At 45.6% G+C, this 22,211-nt stretch overlaps 1 long non-coding RNA gene across 2 annotated transcripts in view; it reads right to left on the bottom strand.

Annotated features, from left to right (window-relative positions):
- LOC137324556 (uncharacterized) overlaps positions 1-18,666 on the bottom strand; it is a 262,292-nt gene extending 243,626 nt beyond the window's left edge. For both annotated transcript variants that reach the window (XR_010963663.1, XR_010963662.1), the window contains exon 1: positions 18,521-18,666. This is a non-coding gene — a long non-coding RNA (uncharacterized lncRNA). The remainder of the gene's footprint in view (positions 1-18,520) is intronic.
- Positions 18,667-22,211: the final 3,545 nt, after the last annotated feature.

Below are 22,211 nucleotides of genomic sequence, written 5' to 3'. Positions count from 1 at the left end.
CCCTTAGATTCCAAGATGTCAGCAACATCCAAATGTCGCCCTTCTGCTGGTTTGAATTCCGAGCCGCCTGCCTCGCTAGCAGTGACTCTCAGATAAGTGCCGAGGGGGAAGGACAGTGGGAGGTGGGACGATGTCAGACCTATCATTGGCGGCCTCTGCTTAGGCAGCTGAAAATTCCTGAGCGGGGCAGGCCTAACTCTTGCCCTGCTCATTACAGAGCAATATTGGTGGGGGGCCTAAAAGAGGCCTTTGACTCTCATTTACATATGTAGCAAACCTAATACCTGTTTTAGGGGGCTGCCAACATATAATTGACAAATATAGTATAAGCTTAACTAAATAAGAGAGCTCAGTGTTGGGAAACCATTGTTGAACAATTTTGGGAGAGGGAGGGTTGATTAAAGCTTGTGATCTTCATTGTCCTGAACTCACCACACCCTAAAAAATATTGCCAACTCCTCCAACACTATCACATCACACACTTCTTCCAATATTTCCAGACTTTATACCCCTTCCGAGCTCCCAAAACCCATAAGCCACTTTCCCTATTCCTCCCAGACCATTATCCCCTCCCTCTCCCGTGGGCCTGCACTTTGCAAGCACCCTTCCCCCAGTAGTCCCACAACCAGCCACCCTTTTCCCCATGCCTCCAGATCCATGCACTTCACCTACTTCTTCCAAACCCCACCAACCACCTTGCATTACCATCACATCCAGAAACCCCAATCCCCAAAGCTCCTACATCCTGGTTCTCCATGCCAGTGCTCCCACACCCCAATACCATCCTCCAACCAGTTTCACACTCTCAGCACATCAGTCCCACTACTCTCAAACTGTCAAATCCTCCTACCACTACTCACAAACCCTAGAACCACCCCTACATAATACATCCAGATCTCAGGAAGAATCAGATGAGCTATTGAGTTGAATAGCCTCCCTTGTTTGTACTTACCTTTGTGATTTTTGTGAGCACCACTCTTCTGACACTTACCACCATGTAAATATGGGCATAATCACATAAATGAGATTGGAAAAATCACTAAAATTACCATAATACTGTATAATAAAAACATAATTTTAGTTATTTGTTAATCATGAATCAGTAGTTTTAAAAGTATATAATACATTACATAACATAAAACAATGTATCCTCCGACTCACCGTGAGCAGTGCCATGGGAGTTCCAAGGCCAATATTACTTTTCTATATAATGTGCACTGTCACACAGCTGCTATAACATTTTATATAACACTTTCTGTAATACTTTTGTGCGCCACTTCTGTGCCATTATTAATTATAAGCAAATTTACTGGGCAGATTTAATCTACAGTAACTGATTGGGTTATTCTTTCCATGTGATTGACTCCTAACTCTAACTTTCACTTTCTCAAGTGTTACAGCAGTCTGCAGAAAAGTAAGTTAAAATGACTCTTGCAATTTATACTTTCTATCGCCTGCCCACAGCCCTCTTTCTTACAGATGAAAAGTAATCTTAAAATGTTGTATGTTTCAGTTCCCTCTCCAAGAACATATCGGTACCACACTGATTCCAACTTATTAATTGACCTGTCAATCAAACAAGCCTTGGTGTCTCACCTGCAACCTGAGATGTAAGTGAGCCCATCATTTATTTCAAGAACATAGAGCAATTACAGCTTTTAACCATAAAGGAACACACACCTACATTCTATTTTACATGTGTAATGTTCATATTTGTACAAAACAGCACATCCTCTAATTTATTAGGACTATGGGCAGTTCATTAGTAATAAATGAATATTTAATAATATATAGTGAAACATATTTACCTTGTATATTTGTAGCACATAATTAATAATATGCAGCTTTTGTGCTAATCGAGGCGAAAGAACTTAGTGCTAGGATGTCAAATAGTTTTTTAGTTTCAGCATTCAGTTTCAGCATCAAGTAATACCAACTCACGTATAGCACAAATTAAATGCGGGGTTAAGTCCCTCTCCTCTGTTCTAGTGATGAACTTTAACCACACACACAAACACACACATACTGCAAGATTTCCATCTCTCTGTGTGGACTTTTTAAGTAAGTCTGGTTATCTGTACTCAGTTGTGAGCATTCTTGTACTGTGCTCTTGTCCCCATTAAGAACTGAGTTGCGATTTCACAATTTCATTTTTTTAGGACTGTGGCAATCATCAGAAAGAGGGAATTTCTATTATGCTGGGTTATATTTAAATCCAGATCACAGAATGAAAGGTCTGATCACATGTGCCAAACGCTGCATTTATCCACATCGGAGGACCTATGCCACACATGGACCCATTCTCCAATGTATCTGAATTGACCGGTACCCAATTTATTTCATCTATGTTTCTTACTCCTGTGCAATGTTTTTGTGTCATCAGCAAACTTGTAAGACTACAACATCACACCAGGCCATCAAGAGGCTATGAAGGTAGTCAAGTCTCCAACACACAGAATGATTTGACAGTAGAAGTGTGAAGCACCAACAGGACACATTGAAGGCCAACTGACTGCCATATGAGATCATGGCATCTAGTTTTAATTGACTTAACTGTCAATCATTAAGGTCTGCTGGTGGTCGAAGCCTAACAAGAGAGGCGATTGGACATGGGTGATGCCTCCCCCCAATTCTACATCACCTTGTTCTGAAACAACATAAAAGAAGACATCATGGCAAAAGTTCGCTCTCTCTTACTACGACTGCAGTCAAAGAGCTACAACATCAAAGAAGAAGCAACAGCCTTGAGCACGGCGGATTGATCACCCAATAAACCCAACGATCGCTCTCTACTGCGAAAAGGAAATATGAACTTACATAAGAACATAAGAAATTGGAGCAGGAGTAGGCCAATCGGCCCCTCGAGCCTGCTCCGCCATTCAATAAGATCATGGCTGATCTGATCCCAACCACAAATCTAAAGAACACAAGAAGTCGGAGCAGGACCCGGCCACATAGCCCCTGGGCCCTCTCCGCCACCCACAGGGCATTGACCGATCCGAACTCAGCTTCATGTCCAATTTCCTGCCCGCTCCCCATAACCCCTAATTCCCTTTACTTCTAGGAAACTGTCTATTTCTGTTTTAAATTTATCTAATGATGTAGCTTCCACAGCTTCCTGGGGCAGCAAATTCCACAGACCTACCACCCTCTGAGTGAAGAAGTTTCTCCTCATCTCAGTTTTGAAAGAGCAGCCCCTTATTCTAAGATTATGCCCCCTAGTTCTAGTTTCACCCATCTTTGGGAACATCCTTACTGCATCCACCCGATCAAGACCCTTCACAATCTTATATGTTTCAATAAGATCGCCTCTCATTCTTCTGAACTCCAATGAGTAGAGTCCCAATCTACTCAACCTCTCCTCATATGTCCGCCCCCTCATCCCCGGGATTAACCGCGTGAACCTTCTTTGTACTGCCTCGAGAGCAAGTATGTCTTTTCTTAAGTATGGAGACCAAAACTGTATGCAGTATTCCAGGTGCGGTCTCACCAATACCTTATATAACTGCAGCAATACCTCCTTGTTTTTATATTCTATCCCCCTAGCAATAAAAGCCAACATTCCGTTGGCTTTCTTGATCACCTGCTGCACCTGCATACCAACTTTTTGATTTTCTTGCACTAGGACCCCCAGATCCCTTTGTACTGCAGTACTTTCCAGTCTCTCGCCATTAAGAAAATAACTTGCTCTCTGATTTTTCCTGCCAAAGTGCATAACCTCACATTTTCCAATATTATATTGCATCTGCCAAATCTCCGCCCACTCACCCAGCCTGTCTATATCCCCTTGCAGGTTTTTTATGTCCTCCTCACTCTCTACTTTCCCTCCCATCTTTGTATCATCTGCAAATTTTGATATGTTGCACTCGGTCCCCTCCTCCAAATCGTTAATATAGATTGTAAAGAGTTGGGGACCCAGCACCGACCCCTGTGGAACACCACTGGTTACTGGTTGCCAGTCCGAAAATGAACCATTTATCCCAACTCTCTGCTTCCTGTTTGATAACCAATCCTCCACCCATGCCAGAATATTACCCCCAATCCCGTGATTTTTTATCTTAAGTAATAATCTTTTATGTGGCACCTTGTCGAATGCCTTCTGGAAGTCTAAATACACTACGTCCACTGGTTCCCCTTTATCCACCCTATACGTTATATCCTCGAAGAACTCAAGCAAATTTGTCAGACATGACTTCCCCTTCATGCTGACTTTGTCCTATTAAATTATGCTTATCTAAATGTTCCGTTACTGTCTCCTTAATAATAGACTCCAAAATTTTACCCACCACAGATGTTAAGCTAACTGGCCTATAATTTCCAGCCTTCTGCCTACTACCCTTTTTAAATAACGGTGTTACATTAGCAGTTTTCCAATCTGCCGGGACCTCTCCTGAGTCCAGGGAATTTTGGAAAACTATCACCAAAGCATCCACAATCCCTACTGCCACTTCCCTCAAGACCCTAGGATGGAAGCCATCAGGTCCAGGGGATTTATTCGCCTTGAGTCCCATTATTTTACTGAGTACCATCTCTTGAGTGATTTTAATCGTATTTAGCTCCTCCCCCCCGAGAGTCCCCTGTTTGTCCAGTGTTGGGATATTCTTAGTGTCCTCTACTGTAAAGACTGAAACAAAATATTTGTTCAGCATTTTTGCCATCTCCATGTTTCCCACCATTAATTTCCCGGTCTCATCCTCTAAGGGACCTATGTTTGCCTTAGCCACCCTTTTTCTTTTTATATAACTATAGAAACTCTTGCTATCTGTTTTTATATTTTTTGCTAATTTCTTTTCATAATCTAACTTCCCTTTCTTAATCAATCCTTTAGTTACTTTTTGCTGTCTTTTGAAGAATTCCCAATCATCTATCCTCCCACTAAGTTTGGCTACCTTATATGTCCTTGTTTTTAGTCGGATACTATCCTTGATTTCTTTGTACCAATCATTTAAATAAAATTGTGTTTAGTCTTTAAGCGATTTGTTTGTGTATTTCTTTTCCAAAATTTACCGTCTAGAGTTCAACAACCCCGGACACCAGTAGGGACCGGTATTTGGATTGTGTAGTGACAAACCCTACAGAAATCTGGCACCCGAACACAGGGACTCTAACAGATAACTTTGGAAAAGAATAATAGTTGTCACCTCATATACTTGGCAGACCTATTTTGACTGTGCGGTGATAGAACAGAGCTTGTGGAGTAAAGCCTACAGGCCGCGCACGTAGCAGCTGATAGAGAAATAAAATGGAAGAGACCATTGTAACTTATGTAACAAAACACATCGGTGAGAGAGATAGAGATGATATAACACAGAGTGTTTCGGCCTGGGACAGGGCGGGGGAACGGTTAGGTGACAAGTCACTCAAAAAAAAACAAGCCAAAGCGGTATGGTTATTAGGATTAAGTAAAAGAATTGTCGACAAGGATAAGCATTGCCAGGACTTAGTAGAAACAGTTAATTGCCTATGCAAGGAACTGGAAGAAGCGTGGGAGGGTACAAACAGAATAGAGGTAGAATCAAAAGAGCAATGTACGGAAAATGGATGTAAAAACAGCTGTTAGAAGGTCATGTAGAGTATTACCAGTCACAAGCCCCAGTGAAACACAATGAATTATAAGAACTAAAACAAAAATGTCATGACTTGTAACACGAGTGTCACCAAAGTGAACAAGAGATGACTTAAAGGCTGCGGTTAGAGTACAAATGAGTATAAACCAAGAAATTCATAGGGAAAATGACACAACTTCTCATAAACATTGTAAAAGTAGGATAGCAGAACTAGAGAAGGAATTAAAGGCCAAACAAGGGATCATACGTGCAATTAAACAGGTAGAGGAGGATAGTGATGAAGAGGGGATGAGCCTGGACTGGCCAGGCATGGACTATGAGGCCAGCCAATATCACCCAGGTGAGAGTACAGGAGCTAGGTGGAGATCTTGCATCTGGATGGAAACTATGTGTCCAATGCGCCAGATAAGGTACGTGGTGGGACAGGATGATGTACAGGGTGCAGCTGATAGAATATACGAGGTTCCATATGATAATAAACAACTACAGGAAATGGCAAAGCCCATATCCAAGTTTGATGGGAAGGGGGATGTAATGAGGCACTTTGCAGAGGTAGAACAGGTAGGATCTATCAGTGGAATAGATGAGAAAGAGAAAGTGAAATTATTGCCGTGGACACTGGGATCTATAGTGTTTAGCACCCTTCCCGAGGGTGGAAAGACAGGAATGGCCACTTGGGCTCAAACATAGGAGTCAGTGTTGACAGCAATAGGGTTTAATAGAGGGAACCCAGTGGAGAGCCTGACTCAGTGCCAACAGGAACCAAAATGAGCACCCAAAAATGTATGCCAATAGATTATGGCAGCGTTACGACTGGTCTGAGAGGAGTGAATGCACAAGCTGGCCTTGCCCATGAGCGATGGCTCAGGACATTGATCAGCCATGCACAACCCTACCTACAGGCAGCATTAGAAGGGTTTGATGTAGGAGACACTACGGCAAATGAAGATAGGATAAAACGAAAGATGATAATCAACCATGATAATAGGAAATCAGTGGGAAGGGGCAAACCCATTTGTACCATGGAAGAGCAAAACCTGCAACCATAGAGAAATGAGGGACCACTCAGGGGTCTGTCCATATCACAATATCAGACAAAATGTTATAGCTGTGGAAAGTTAGGTCACAAGGGACTCGGGATTCTTGATTATAACCCAAGGAAAGCCCAGGGGGCTACCAGGGTCGCCCAGGTTTACAGAAACCCCAGGGAGGAGGAGAAAGGGAGCAGGCTGAGGTTAAAACCTTACACCCTGATCTGCAGAAATTAGCCCAAGAAATGAGAGAATGTATAGGCGGTTGTAGAAAGGAGAGTTCCAACCCATCAGCATCCCCACAAAACTGAGATAGTGCCAAACCCAAGCCTTTCTGCCCCCTAGTGTATGACAGAAATGGCCGCCCATGTGTGCGCCTAGGGATTAAGGAAGATATTAAAATATTGTTGGTGGATACATGAGAGTCAAGAACAGTAGTGTCAATAAAAGATCCAAGGGACTCTCCCAGGTCAGCAGGGGAGCCCTCAAGGTTAAATGGGTTCACAGGAGACTCACAGCAAGGATGTGAATCGATATCCATACCCCTGAAAATAGGAACCCAAATGTTGTGTCCTAATGGATCTCAAAGATGGAGGTGTTTTGGGGGCAGACTTAATGAAAACAAAGGGGCTCGCAGTATATTTGAGTAACCAGATGATATGGCAAATGCCAGGTGAACAGGATGAGGAAAAGGTGTTATGCCTCCATGTCTGGGGAAAGCTATTTGTATCAGTATGGAGCCAAGCACAATTTGAATGAAATATTTGAATCAAACTCAAAAGTGATTCAGAACATATTGTGGAAAAATGTTGAATCCTTTGCAAAGCCTAAACATGATTGTGGAAGGATATCAGTGGATATGAGAAATGAGTGGAGAAGTATTGCCTGGGCCAATCCAACATTACAGATATCCAGAGGAAGCTGAACCATATCTAGAAAAGATTATAACTGCTGTACTCCAACAAGGAGTCCTGAGGCCAATAGCCACAGGAACCAATTTACCAATTTGACCAGTTAAAAAGCCAGACCGGTCCTGTTGATTAACAATTGATTACAGACAGCTGAATAAATGTGTGAATAAATGTGCCCGACGGTAGCATCAACTCCGGAGATGCTGGTGATGATCACCCCCAAATCACAAGTGTTCACAGTGATGGACATATCAAATGGATTTTGGTCAATCCCGCTGGTTCAAAAGGACCAGTATAGGTTTGTCTTTACTTTTAAGGATCAGCAATACACTTGGACATGTCTGCCCCAAGGGTTTCACAACTTACCATCGATATTCCACCAAATGATGGCCAGAAGCCTTAAAATATTCGGGAGACCAGATTATTTGGTGCAATATGTGGATGGCCTGTTTTTACTCACCCCAGACACGGCAACACTTCTGCCGTTGTTAGATGAATTGTTGGCTCTGTTGAGGGAAGAAGGGCTTAAGGTAAACCCCAAGAAAGCTCAGATAGCTCAATCAGCAGTAACCTGTTAGGGAGTAACAATCAGTGAAGGGGGACGAGGCATTGACACAGCTAGAGTAAAAGCTGTAGCAGATGTACTACTTCCTAATTCTGTGAGTGGAGTCAGATAATTTTTAGAATTCATAGAGTATTGTCGCGATTTTAAAGAAGATTTCGCAACCCTCAGCGCCCAGTTATATGCACTGTTGAAGAAAAATGTGGATTGGGAATGGATACCTGTTTGTACGGAGGCAGTCACCAAGCTAAAGAAGGCCTTACAGAAGGCATCAGTGTTGTGTGCAACGGATGAGGGCAAATCCTTTTATCTGGAGGTAGCAGATTCAGAGTACGCCATATCGGCAGTACTCACCCAAAAGACTCATGACAAACAAAGGCCAGTGGCCTATGCCTCAAAAGTACTCAGCCCCGCAGAACTAAATTACTCCACATGAGAAAAACATCTTTTGGCAACCTTTTGGGCAGTGAAACACTTCACGTATATAGTAGGACTAGCGTCCCTGCATCTGTTACAAACCACACTCCTACCAAGTTGTTGCTAGATGGAAGACTAGAAGACTGATCAGTATCAAATGTCCGTCTAGCCCAGTGGACATTGTTGCTACAGGGAAGAGATTTACAGGTTCACCATAATCCAAACCTGCCTCAATTGTCGGGGAATTTGTTGTACCAGGGAGAGCCCCACAGCTGTCAAGTAGAAACAGGAAATGAGGGGCTCAATCCATTACTAGCAGGGGAACACCCCTCAGAACAAGCTATACATATTTTTATAGATGGCTCCAGTCGTGTAGAGCAGGGAGAACATAGAACTGGCTGCAGCATCTATTGAGAGGAGGGGGCTGCACAAGTTGCCGAGCTCGCGGCAGTGGTGTATAAGATAAGTGACCCAGCTGAGTTCCCCTCACCATACACCCTCCATACCCTCCATTCAGATTCAATGTATGTGTCCAACTCACCCACAGAATAGCTGTCTATTTGGGAGAGGCGATGTTTTATATCAGCACATGGGAAATCGCTCCCCTCAGCAGGAATGTTACAGTATATAACGAACCAAGTTAGGAAAACGCCCAGAGTCAGAGCAGTGCACAAGGTCAGAGCCCACACCAAAACGAACCATTATGGGAAGGGAACCAGAAAGCCGACAAATTAGTTAAGAAAGGTGCAGAGAAAGGAATGGAATGGGACCCCAAAGAACTAACACAGTCAGCAGGAATGATGTGCCCAATCCAATCCACCCAAGAACCCATAAATTTGGAACAAGTGCAAAGGGAGGATAAGGAGTTATAGGGAGCAAAACAAGCCCTATAGGAGAATAGGCATCTCCCAGGAGAGTATGCAAACAAACCAAAATTGGAATTAAAAGGAGATATAAGAACATAAGAAATAGGAGCGGGAGTAGGCCATACGGCCCCTTGAGCCTGCTCTGCCATTCAATAAGATCATGGCTGATCTTCTGCCTCAACCCCACTTTCCCGCCCTATCCCCATATCCCTTGATTTCCTTAGTATCCAAAAAAAATCCTGTTATATGAAGGGAAATTGGTGGTTCCCAAAGAACAAAGAAATCAAATGCTATATCAGGTGCATGATGCTCCCACAGCAGGTCACTCAGGCCCACTTGACACTATGAATCGATTAAAAGACATAATGGTCAGGCATGAAGGGGATATTAAGCATTATTGTCATAATTGTCTAATAGGCATCCAATATAACCCAAATGCCAACACCAAAAAGGCACTATTGTGTCACACCAGGCCGGCGGCAGGGCCATGGACAGGCCTCCAAATCGATTATATGGGACCTTTACCATAGACGGGCAGGGGAAATCAATATGTATTGGTAATGGTCGACACCTTTTCAAGATGGGTAGAAGCATTTCCCACTTACTAGAGTCACAGCACAGGCTACGGCCAAGATATTAGTGAATCATGTGTTCACTAGATGGATTCTACCGAAATCAATAGACTCAGATAAAGGAAGTCATTTTACTGTAAGAGTTGTGCGCATGCTCTGCAACTGCTAGGAATCAAAACCAGATTCCATATATCTTACAATCCACATCTTCCAGATTGTAGAAAGAATGAATCGTACCCTGAAAAAGATGTTGAGAAAACTAATTGGGCAATCCCTAAAAACATGGGATCAATTGTTGCCATTGACATTAATGGCAGTTCGATTGCAAAAGAGTCGAATTATTAAAGTAAGCCCGCATGAAATCATGACGGGGAGAGTGATGAGGACGCCAGAGCATCAGATGAGCATCAAAGCCATGTGAACCTCACCTCTCCGGAGGCACAAGCCCTCACACAGGTGAACTATGTGAAACAATTAGTGAAACAGTTGCGAGACATCCAGGTCTTTGCAGCAGCGAATATTGGACGTTCTAAAAATGCAAACAATATGTATTTTGACACAAAGGTCAAGTGCATTGAATGGGAGGTGGGACTGCAAGCGATGGTAAAATCTTACCAACAGGTGGGTCCGTTTGCTGCTTCATGGATAGGACCTCATCCTATTGTGAACAAAGCAAGTCTCTCAGTATATTTGGTGCAGCTGCTTAAGAAACCAAAGTGGTTTCACATTAATCAATTAAAAGAATACAAGGGGATAGACCAGGGTGTGGTAAAGAGTATGAGCCAAGAGGCTCTATGCCCCATTGTCTCTTACTACCTCTGCAGTCAAAGAGCTACAACATTAAAGAAGAAGCAACAGCCTTGAGCGCGGCGGATTGATCACCCGATAAACCCAACGATCACTCTTTACTTGCGAAAAGGAAATATGAACTTGTACCAATTAGTTAAATAAAATTGTGTTTCGTCTTAAAGCGATTTGTTCATGTATTTCTTTTCCAAAATTTTATCATCTAAAGTTCAACAACCCTTCAACAACCGGTAGGGACCGATGTTCGATTGTGTAGTGACAATCCCTACATTACTTCGATGGGATAAATTTGAGAGCAAACGCCATCCAGCATCAAAGCCACCATTGCTTCATCTGCAATAGTGGAAACAGATGCAAAGTATTCCGTTTCGAATTTCAGCCACATTTTAGTCTTCAACCTAACTTGTGCCACTGAAACTCTTAAAGCTCCTATGTTGTCCTTCTGACATAACTGAAAGGATGCTGCATTGTCAAAGATGTTGGGTGGGATGTTAAACCAACTGCTTAGTTCGATGTAAAAAAAATCCCATGGCACTATTTGAAGAGCAGGGTGTTTAATTTTTGGTGTCCTGGCCATGCCCCTCCCTCAGACAAAACCACGGTGTTGACTGAGGAAGGGGTGTAGCCAGGACACACTTAATTGATCACTTATCACATTTGCTGTTTGTGGGACCTTGCTACATGCAAATTAGCTGCTATGTTTGTCTGCATAACAACAGTGACTGCATTCCAAGTTTGTTGACTGTGAAGCTGGCTATGAATTCTGAACCACAGTACTCCTGTCAAATTAAACCATGGATAATACTGTTGATTTATTTGTTTATCATTATTGTGAGACCATACTATGAATACCATAGCATGAATAAACAGAATTTTAGCTAATATAGCTAAGGAGAAAGAAACAATATTGGCTTGGCAGTGTGACAATATAATCAGTACTGAAATATTTGTTTGATAAACAGTGAGGTATGAAGTAATTCCCAATTTTCAAGTTTTACAGCCACCAAAGGGACTTAAGAGCCAGTAACTAATGCAGGCCCACACATTCTGCCAAGCAGGCTGACAAATGTTCTTTCCAGTCTGTATATCAGCCAGCCATTCACGCATTCAGGGCAAGTGTGGATAGCAATGTTGAACATAGACAGGCGAAAGTTAAAGTTAAATCATGCAATCCATAGAATCTGCACAGCTTGCAACCTTGAATTTGTCATCTGAAATACATAAAGCTTCTAAATTACACAGATCAGAGAACTGATGGATGGATGGATGGATAGAAGTGGAATATATAGATTGAAGTAGTAAAGGAGCATACCGTGCAATGAGCTATGAATTACATTCAATCACTGATTACCTTCTATTGCATTAACGTTTGCAATAAATATACTCACAATCACCTGGAATTTCTAAAGTTATGGCAGGAGATCAGGAGTACCCCATGAACTTTCCCCAGCCAATATCCTTTCCCCAGCCAATTTTCTCCTGCGTTCTGCAGATAGTGCACTCTCATGCTAGGGCACAGTTTAATGGGTGGCAGGCATCTTTCAGGGAACTTGCCCAAGTGACCATTCTTTATGTGAGTTTAGGCAATGAGTATCAGCAGGATACTTGACTATGAGAAGGGAGTGTATCATAGCCGAGCCCGAATCTCATCACTAAAAGTCGCGATGCAGGTTAATGAGACCATAAAAAAAGCAAACCAAGCACTGGGCTTCATTTCTAGAGGGATAGAATTGAATTGCAAAGAAGCTATTTTAAACTTGTATCAAACATTCGATGGACCACACTTAGAGTACTGTGCATAGATCTAGTCTCCATATTCTAAAAAGGATATAGAGGCACTGGAAAAGGCGCAGAAAAGGTTTACAAGGATGATGCCAGAACTGAGAAGAAACACTTATCAGGAAAGACTGAACAGGCTGGGGCTAAAGGCTGAGGGGTGACCTAATAGAGGTCTTTAAAATTATGAAAGGGTTTGATAGGGTAGACGTAGAGAAGATGTTTCCACTTGTGGGGGGGACCAAAACTAGGGGCCATAATGATAAGATAGTCACCAATAAATCCCTTAGGGAATTCAGGAGAAACTTCTTTACCCAAAGAGTGGTAAGAATGTGGAATTCGCTACCACAAGTAGTAATTGAGGTGAATAGCATAGATGTATTTAAGGTGGAAGCTATGTAAGCACATGAGGGAGAAAGGATTAGAAGGGTATGCTGGTAGGGTTAGATTAAATGGGGTGGAAGGAGGCTCGTGTGGAGCATAAACGCCGGCATAGACCAATTGGGCCGAATAGTCTGTTTCTGTGCTATAGACTCTTTGGCCTGATAATAATGCAGAGACGGGATCTGAGCAGTCGGTGGGGGGGGGAGAGAGGCGATAGCGGGCGACAACATAGTGGGACACTTGAGAATGTCCAATTTTAACAGGGATGCCTCATTATCATTTTATTTCAGGGTTTCGTGTCTCCACTGCGTGTGAGCAGGCATGATGCGAATCCTCATGACGCGATTTCACCTTGACTACTTAAAGGGCCACTTCGCAGATGCAATGGTGGTGGAGTTTTGGAGTTCAACGGATTGTGTTGTTTGAAGTTCAAGTTAAGAGATGGAATCAAGGAGGGCAAATGCTATGCCCAGATTCAATGACACTTCCCTGGACGTACTGCTGGTGCAGTAAGGGCGAGGTAGGGGGTCCATTTCTCTAACAATGGGGAAAAAAACCTACTGCCACAACAAAGAAGGCATGGATGGAGGTGGCCGAAGAGGTGAGCAGCAGGAGTTTGATCATGAGGACTTGAATGCAGGAAGCATTTTAATGACCTAAGCAAGTCAGGAAAGGTGAGCAAAGTTGCAGAATCACTTATATCCTCTAGTGCATCCCCCCCGCATTCTTGGCAAGTGTACTCCATTCATATCATTCCTCACACCCATTTAAGTTTCAGCAGCACCATCATTCCCTTTCTATGCATTTCCTCACTTCCCCCTTTCCTCCATCCACCACTGCGACTCACCCCAATCCTTATGGAATGTGATACTATCTCAATCAGCTCCACCAATTCTCAGTACACGGCCTCAAAAGCATACCAGTACCACTCGTGATGCATTTGCCTGATAGTCACCCTCACCAAATGCACAATACGGTAGCATAGTGGTTATGTTACTGGGCTAGTAATCCAGAGGCCTGGACTAAAAATCCAGAGTCATGAGTTCAAATCCTGCCACAGCAGCTGGTGAATTTAAATTCAATTAATTAAATTCAATTAATTAAAAAAAATTTAAAAAATCTGGAATTAAAAATACTAGTATCAGTAATAATGGCCATGAAACTACCGGATTGTCGTAAAAACCCATCTGGTTCACTAATGTCCTTTAGGGAAGGAAGCCTGCCGTCCTTACCCGGTCTGGCCTATATGTGACTCCAGACCCACAGCAATGTGGTTGATTCTTAATTGCCCTCTGAAATGGCCAAGCAAGCCACTCAGTTGTAAAATCTCGCTACGAAAAGTCATAATAAGAATAAAACCGGACGGACCACCCGGCATCGGACCACGAGGCACTGGACACGACAACGGCAAAACACCAAGCCCAGTCGACCCTGCAAGGTCCTCCTTACTAACATCTGGGGACTTGTGCCAAAATTGGGAGAGCTGTCCCACAGACGAGTCAAGCAACAGCCTGACATAGCCATACTCACAGAATCATATCTTTCAGCCAACGTCCCAGACTCTTCCATCACCATCCCTGGGTATGTCCTGTCCCACCGGCAGGACAGACCCACCAGAGGTGGCGGTACAGTGATATACAGTCAGGAGGGAGTGGCCCTGGGAGTCCTCAACATTGACTCTGGACCCCATGAAATCTCATGGCATCAGGTCAAACATGGGCAAGGAAACCTCCTGCTGATTACCACCTACCGTCCTCCCTCAGCTGATGAATCAGTCCTCCTCCATGTTGAGCACCACTTGGAGGAAGCACTGAGGGTAGCAAGGGCACAAAATGTACTCTGGGTGGGGGACTTCAATGTCCATCACCAAGAGTGGCTCGGTAGCACCACTACTGACCAAGCTGGCTGAGTCCTGAAGGACATAACTGCTAGACTGGGCCTGCGGCAGGTGGTGAGCGAACCAACACGAGGGAAAAACTTACTTGACCTCGTCCTCACCAATCTACCTGTCGCAAATGCATCTGTCCATGACAGTATTGGTAGGAGTGACCACCGCACAGTCCTCGTGGAGATGAAGTCCCGTCTTCGCACTGAGGACATCATCCAACGTGTTGTGTGGCACTACCACCGTGCTAAATGGGATAGATTCAGAACAGATCTAGCAGCTCAAAACTGGGTATCCATGAGGCGCTGTGGGCCATCAACAGCAGCAGAATTGTATTCCAGCACAATCTGTAACCTCATGGCCTTGCATATTCCTCACTCTACCATTACCAACAAGCCAGGGGATCAACCCTGGTTCAATGAGGAGTGCAGAAGAGCATGCCAGGAGCAGCACCAGGCGTACCTAAAAATGAGGTACCAACCTGGTGAAGCTACAGCTTAGGACGACATGCATGCTAAACAGCGGAAGCAACATACTATAGACAGAGCTAAGCGTTTCCACAACCAACGGATCAGATCAAAGCTCTGCAGTCCTGCCACATCCAGTCGTGAATGGTGGTGGACAATTAAACAACTAACGGGAGGAGGAGGCTCTGCAAACATCCCCATTCTCAATGATGGCGGAGTCCAGCACGTGAGTGCAAAAGACAAGGCTGAAGCGTTTGCAACCATCTTCAGCCAGAAGTGCCGAGTGGATGATCCATCTCAGCCTCCTCCCGATGTCCCCACCATCACAGAAGCCAGTCTTCGGCCAATTCGATTCACTCCACGTGATATCAAGAAACGGCTGAGTGCACTGGATACAGCAAAGGCTATGGGCCCCGACAACATCCCAGCTGTAGTGCTGAAGACTTGTGCTCCAGAACTAGCTGCGCCTCTAGCCAAGCTGTTCCAGTACAGCTACAACACTGGCATCTACCCGACAATGTGGAAAATTGCCCAGGTATGTCCTGTCCACAAAAAGCAGGACAAATCCAATCCGGCCAATTACCACCCCATCAGTCTACTCTCAATCATCAGCAAAGTGATGGAAGGTGTCGTCGACAGTGCAATCAAGCGGCACTTACTCACCAATAACCTGCTCACCGATGCTCAGTTTGGGTTCCGCCAGGACCACTCGGCTCCAGACCTCAAGACAGCCTTGGTCCAAACATGGACAAAAGAGCTGAATTCCAGAGGTGAGGTGAGAGTGACTGCCCTTGACATCAAGGCAGCATTTGACCGAGTGTGGCACCAAGGAGCCCTAGTAAAATTGAAGTCAATGGGAATCAGGGGGAAAACTCTCCAGTGGCTGGAGTCATACCTAGCACAAAGGAAGATGGTAGTGGTTGTTGGAGGCCAATCATCTCAGCCCCAGGGCATTGCTGCAGGAGTTCCTCAGGGCAGTGTCCTAGGCCCAACCATCTTCAGCTGCTTCATCAATGACCTTCCCTCCATCATAAGGTCAGAAATGGGGATGTTCGCTGATGACTGCACAGTGTTCAGCTCCATTCGCAACCCCTCAGATAATGAAGCAGTCCGAGCCCACATGCAGCAAGACCTGGACAACATCCAGGCTTGGGCTCATAAGTGGCAAGTAACATTCGCGCCAGATAAGTGCCAGGCAATGACCATCTCCAACAAGAGAGAGTCTAACCACCTCCCCTTGACATTCAACGGCATTACCATCGCCGAATCCCCCACCATCAACATCCTGGGGGTCACCATTGACCAGAAACTTAACTGGACCAGCCATATAAATACTGTGGCTACGAGAGCAGGTTAGAGGCTGGGTATTCTGCGGCGAGTGACTCACCTCCTGACTCCCCAAAGCCTTTCCACCATCTACAAGGCACAAGTCAGGAGTGTGATGGAATACTCTCCACTTGCCTGGATGAGTGCAGCCCCAACAACACTCAAGAAGCTCGACACCATCCAAGATAAAGCAGCCCGCTTGATTGGCACCCCATGCACCACCCTAAACATTCATTCCCTTCACCACCGGCGCACTGTGGCTGCAGTGTGCACCATCCACAGGATGCACTGCAGCAACTCGCCAAGGCTTCTTCAACAGCACCTCCCAAACCCGCGACCTCTACCACCTAGAAGGACAAGAGCAGCAGGCGCATGGGAACAACACCACCTGCACGTTCCCCTCCAAGTCACACACCATCCCGACTTGGAAATATATCGCCGTTCCTTCATTGTCGCTGGGTCAAAATCCTGGAACTCCCTTCCTAACAGCACTGTGGGAGAACCGTCACCACACGGACTGCAGCGGTTCAAGAAGGCGGCTCACCACCACCTTCTCGAGGGCAATTAGGGATGGGCAATAAATGCCGGCCTTGCCAGCGACGCCCACATCCCGTGAACGAATAAAAAAAAATCTATCTGATGCACACATGCCTTACAACCACTCATGGGTCTCTCATGCCCCCTTGCAGGAGAAGAGAGAGCTAAATACAAGGGAGAGGGAGAGGACTGGAGGTGGACTACCACAGATCGTGGAGATCACAAATGCCGAACAGAAGGCTTTGGACACAAGTAGCATATCAGCAGGTCTGACCATCGGAGATGGAGAGACTGGGACTTCATTGCTGCAGAGTGACAGAATTAATCTATCTGAAGCACATCTCCTATAAGACTGTTATCTTGACTTGAATTCAGCACCGAGCCAAATATGATCAACTTAACCATGAAGAATTGCAACATTTTTACATTTTGATGACTAAATCACATCCATCTTTTCTCTCCTCCGGCATCATCACATGAAGAACAGCAGCCCCTGCCCAGAGATGATGAGGATTCCTCAGAGGAGCTCATTCCATCACAGGAGACATGCCAACCGGGCACCGGTGCAGATACGAGCACTTCGGTAGGTCCGCTTAGAGAGTTAGGTGGGTTCTCACTTGGTAAATCACAGTTCACAAGTGAGCACGAGCAGAGAGTGGTGGTAGTGACAGCTGTGGAGAGTTTGTGTCGGAGGGCGCACTCCTCTCCAAGCTCTGCTCAGCTGGACATAGATGCTGAACCCCAGGGGGCCATCAATGAAAAGGAGAGTGATAGAGGGGCGACAGAAAATTTGTGAGGTACTGGCAGATGCGCCAGGGACACTGTCCACAATAGTAGGGAGGATGGAGGAGTCCAACTCAAGTATTTATAGATGTCGCAGGCCATTGTGAGGATATCTCCCATGGATAGACTGGCCTCCTCCATGGAACTTGAATCTGCAATAACATTTCAAGGCGTCACTGATCTGCTCGAAGCTGCTCCCCAGCAGAGAGGTAGAAGTGATGTGTCACTGGCCCAGGAGAGGGATGATGGTGAAAGGGATGTGGAAGTGGGAACTCCACTCAAAACATTTCCACGTCTCAACCATTGCACCCCCCCCCCCCGCAACCAGTACCCGACATGCTGTCTCCTTTCCCGATGGCCGAGTCTGCCGCTGCACAGGTGCAGGTGGAGCAGTCTTTGGCAAAGCCCTCACGGGATCCAAATCCCAGAGGTCATCGGCCACGAGTATCTCAGAAGTCAGAGCAGGGATCTGAACAGCCTGCCTCTACCTCTGTTGAGGCAGCAGGGGATGCACCAGGTAGGAGCGGTAGGGAAAGGAAGAGAAAAACATTGTAGTTCACTGAGGATGTGCACATAAGGTGTTGTATTAGTAAGTTTCATTTATTCACAAAAAAATTATTAATTTGCACCTTGCTACTGTGATGCTGATTGTCTTCCTCGTCCGAAATCCAATCTAAAGCAGCCATGGCGCCACCCATCCTGAGGTTCTCTGTGTGAACACCTCCAAACTGTACAAATAAGTCTCTCACAACAAGTACTCTCACCAAACCGTTCCCCAGAGGGAACCGAGAACGTAGCTGTGAGCACTGATCCTTTATTCATATCGAGACAACTGACCTTTAACCATCCCCATGAAGTGCCGCTTAATCTTGTCTCTGTTTTACTGCTGAGTTTCCAGAACCCAGGGAAGGAGGCATTAATTTGAAATCACTGCCAAAATCTCATGAGAAGCCTCATTTAAATATTATAATCATTTACCCGCTTCTCCAGAGAGGGTTACTCAGACGCATCCAAACCTGCCGTGGTTAAAAGGGAAATAGGCGCGTTCGCGGTGGGTTGGGGCTTTTGCAAATTTAAAGCCCGCCCCCAACCCTCTCCTGCCCATCGCGGAGGGTTAAAATTCCCCCAATGTAATTCTAGGCCTTGATATTAACCCCCCCCAACGACGGGTGGGAGGGAGTCAGGGGGGATGTTAAATTGACAAAAATCTGAAACCCGCCCCCAACCCACCGCGATCGCTGCTACTTCCCGTTTAACCGCGGAGGTTTGGTCAGCGTCCGAGTAAACTCCCTGGGAGTTAAACATACAAAAATTGTTGCTGCAAGGGTTTCTCAGTGGTCGGGAAACCCGACAGTGAAAGGGAGGTGGGAGCTGCCGGCTTCTCAAGTTATGTGCCTCTTTCAGTGGTCCTTGTGGGCCAGGAGGAGCAGGAGGCTCACCTGGCCCCTCGGGAAAGCTTTGGCTTTCCCCAGCCCTGATTGCCGACCTCCCCTCAGTCCAAATTGTCAGCCTCCCCCAAGTCCCGATTGCCAGCCTTTCCCAGTCTTAATTGTCAGCCTCCCCCCAGTCCCGATTGTCAGCCTCCCCCCAGTCCCGATTGCCAGCCTCCCCTCAGTCCCGATTGTCAGCCTCCCCTCAGTCCCGATTGCCAGCCTCCCCTCAGTCCCGATTGCCAGCCTCCCCCCAGTCCCGATTGTCAGCCTCCCCCCAGTCCCGATTGTCAGCCTCCCCCAGTCCCGATTGCCAGCCTCCCCCCAGTCCCGATTGTCAGCCTCCCCCCAGTCCCGATTGTCAGCCTCCCCCCAGTCCCGATTGTCAGCCTCCCCTCAGTCCCGATTGCCAGCCTCCCCCCAGTCCCGATTGCCAGCCTCCCCCCAGTCCCGATTGTCAGCCTCCCCCCAGTCCCGATTGTCAGCCTCCCCCCAGTCCCGATTGTCAGCCTCCCCTCAGTCCCGATTGCCAGCCTCCCCCCAGTCCCGATTGCCAGCCTCCCCCCAGTCCCGATTGCCAGCCTCCCCCCAGTCTTGATTGCCAGCCTCCCCCAGTCCCGATTGCCAGCCTCCCCCCAGTCTTGATTGTCAGCCTTCCCCCAGCCTCGATTGTCAGACTCCCCCCAGCCCCAATAGCGAATCTCGCCCCAGCTCTCCCGATTGCAGGCCTCTCCGGCCTCTCGATTGCTGTGGACCATCCCTCCCGCTCGCCAGCCAGGCTGTCCATTGGGCCGGCTGCCAAGTGGGATACCGAGCTAAAAAATGTTAATGAGGTCCTGCTGTTAAGTTCGGCAGGACCTCCGCATCCCCAGCCTTACCGGGGTTTTTGGCCTTTTTCGGCCTCCCCTGCTCCCTCCCCGTAAAATCCGGGCCACAAAGTTTATTTTTATTTTTGTGTATAGTAACATCACAAGAGGTAAAGTAATTTCAGTTTTAATCTATTCACTTTTAAAATATATTCCTTAGAATAGCATTGAAGTGCCAGCCTAGTTTCTGTGCTCAAGTCCTGGACTGGAGCTTGAACCTACAACCTTCAGACTCAGAAACTTCACTGCTACCAATTTGCTGAGTCTTAGGTGGGAACTTTAATTCCACCCGCTCAGCGGAGAAGGTGAGCAGTTAAAATGGAGCAGCTCCATTTCCCGCTCCATCCGCACAGATTTCAGATTTTAACACCGTTGGTTTGGTAGTGGATGAGGAGTCTGTTGGAGTAATGCAGGGTCCCATGTCGTCAATGGGACCCTGATTGAAATTAAACCTGGGTCTGAATGGTGAAGCCGCTGTGGCTTTCCTGCCAGGTAAAACCAGCTCGGCAGCTGTTGGGAGGACGGAGAGGCCCTCAAGGCACGATTGCTCCTCCAGGCCCCACAAGGAAAGTCTCACCCTTCCCACCTGCAAATCACTCCTGAAACTCATGCTCCATGACTTAACTACTTGCTGGCAATCCTTCCTTTGGGGTCGGCTGGTGGACTCTGGTCATCTGAACTTCCACTCCTGTCCGCCAGTCAGCTGTCCCTCAGTGCCTATTTCACATGGACAACTGACTGACGGCATGCAGATGAGGCCTGGGAGTTAGAATACCTTGGACTTCAAACTTAGGCCTGCGAGTGCACTCACCCCGTTCCCCACCCATCCGAAACCCGTTGGGGGTTAAAATCTATCTCTTAGTTGCAGTGTTATATGTTGTTTTGTATTTTAGTTAATTTTATTAATGTATGGTTGCTTTTTTTTAATCTAATGTGAAGATGAAGAAGTGTAGAAAAATGGGATAGTATATCTTTAAGGAAGTATTGGTCTGCAGACTGTATTTCATTTAAAAATACACCGAAGTGGCTGACGAATTTCATACAATAAGATTATAATGTAATTCATAACATTGACAGTCAGAAATCAGTACAGCCTAAGATCAGATTATAGAGTTCAGTGATTAAAATATTGCGTGCAGTTCATGCAAGAATATCATTCTCCATAACGCAATCCTCTGAAGTATCATTTCTGGTCAAGATAAAAGATATAGTAATTTTCCGCAGCTAGGCTGCCATTTTATTCCAGTTGACATCCAGCATGCATTATACCCATTAAAAAATGTTATCGACCTTCTTGTATAGTACACTGGAATTTTTTTTGAAATACAAAGAAACCATTTTATAATTTAGAAAATATAACACATACAGCATGGTGCTAGTGTTTGCTGATGGGAATAACTCGGGAAATACTAAATCTGCCTGATTCTACCTGCAGTATAAAATTTTTTTTAATGAAAGTATTGATGTTGGCTTGTGAATCTCATGTGCACAGAATTTGCAAAATTAGCAGCCTGATAATAATCCATTTTGAAGATATGGGGGTAATTTTCTGTTACAGACTGCCACTGGGCAAAGTTCCCTGCTGCCAGTGCAGACCAGAAAACTAGGCCTCATAAAGTATGCAATTTCTGTAAAAGCTTTCCTCGGACAGTAAGGCACTGATAACAAAAACGGAAAATACAGGAAACAAACGGCAGGTCAGGCAACATCTGTAGAGAGAAAAACAGAGTTAACGTTTCAGGTCGATGACCTTTCATCAGAAAGGCACGAATGATGTTCTTTGACACAATTTGCTGGTATTCCCAGGGCAGAGTGCATGACATGCTGGGAATGCACAAACATGGAGGAGGGAATTTCCTGCACCAGCCCTTAAAGATGCATATTGTTTTATGCTTTTTGGGTACAGAATGGCCTCATTCAGTAAACGGTGTTTTTTTTTTATTCGTTCATGGGATGTGGGCGTCGCTGACGAGGCAAGCATTTATTGCCCATCCCTAATTGCCCTCGAGAAGGTGGTGGTGAGC

The sequence above is a fragment of the Heptranchias perlo genome, chromosome 8, assembly GCF_035084215.1.
Source record: "Heptranchias perlo isolate sHepPer1 chromosome 8, sHepPer1.hap1, whole genome shotgun sequence".
In the NCBI taxonomy this organism is placed as follows: domain Eukaryota; kingdom Metazoa; phylum Chordata; class Chondrichthyes; order Hexanchiformes; family Hexanchidae; genus Heptranchias; species Heptranchias perlo.
Note: the sequence above shows the minus strand (reverse complement) of the source record. Positions and strands in the feature narration are given on the sequence as shown.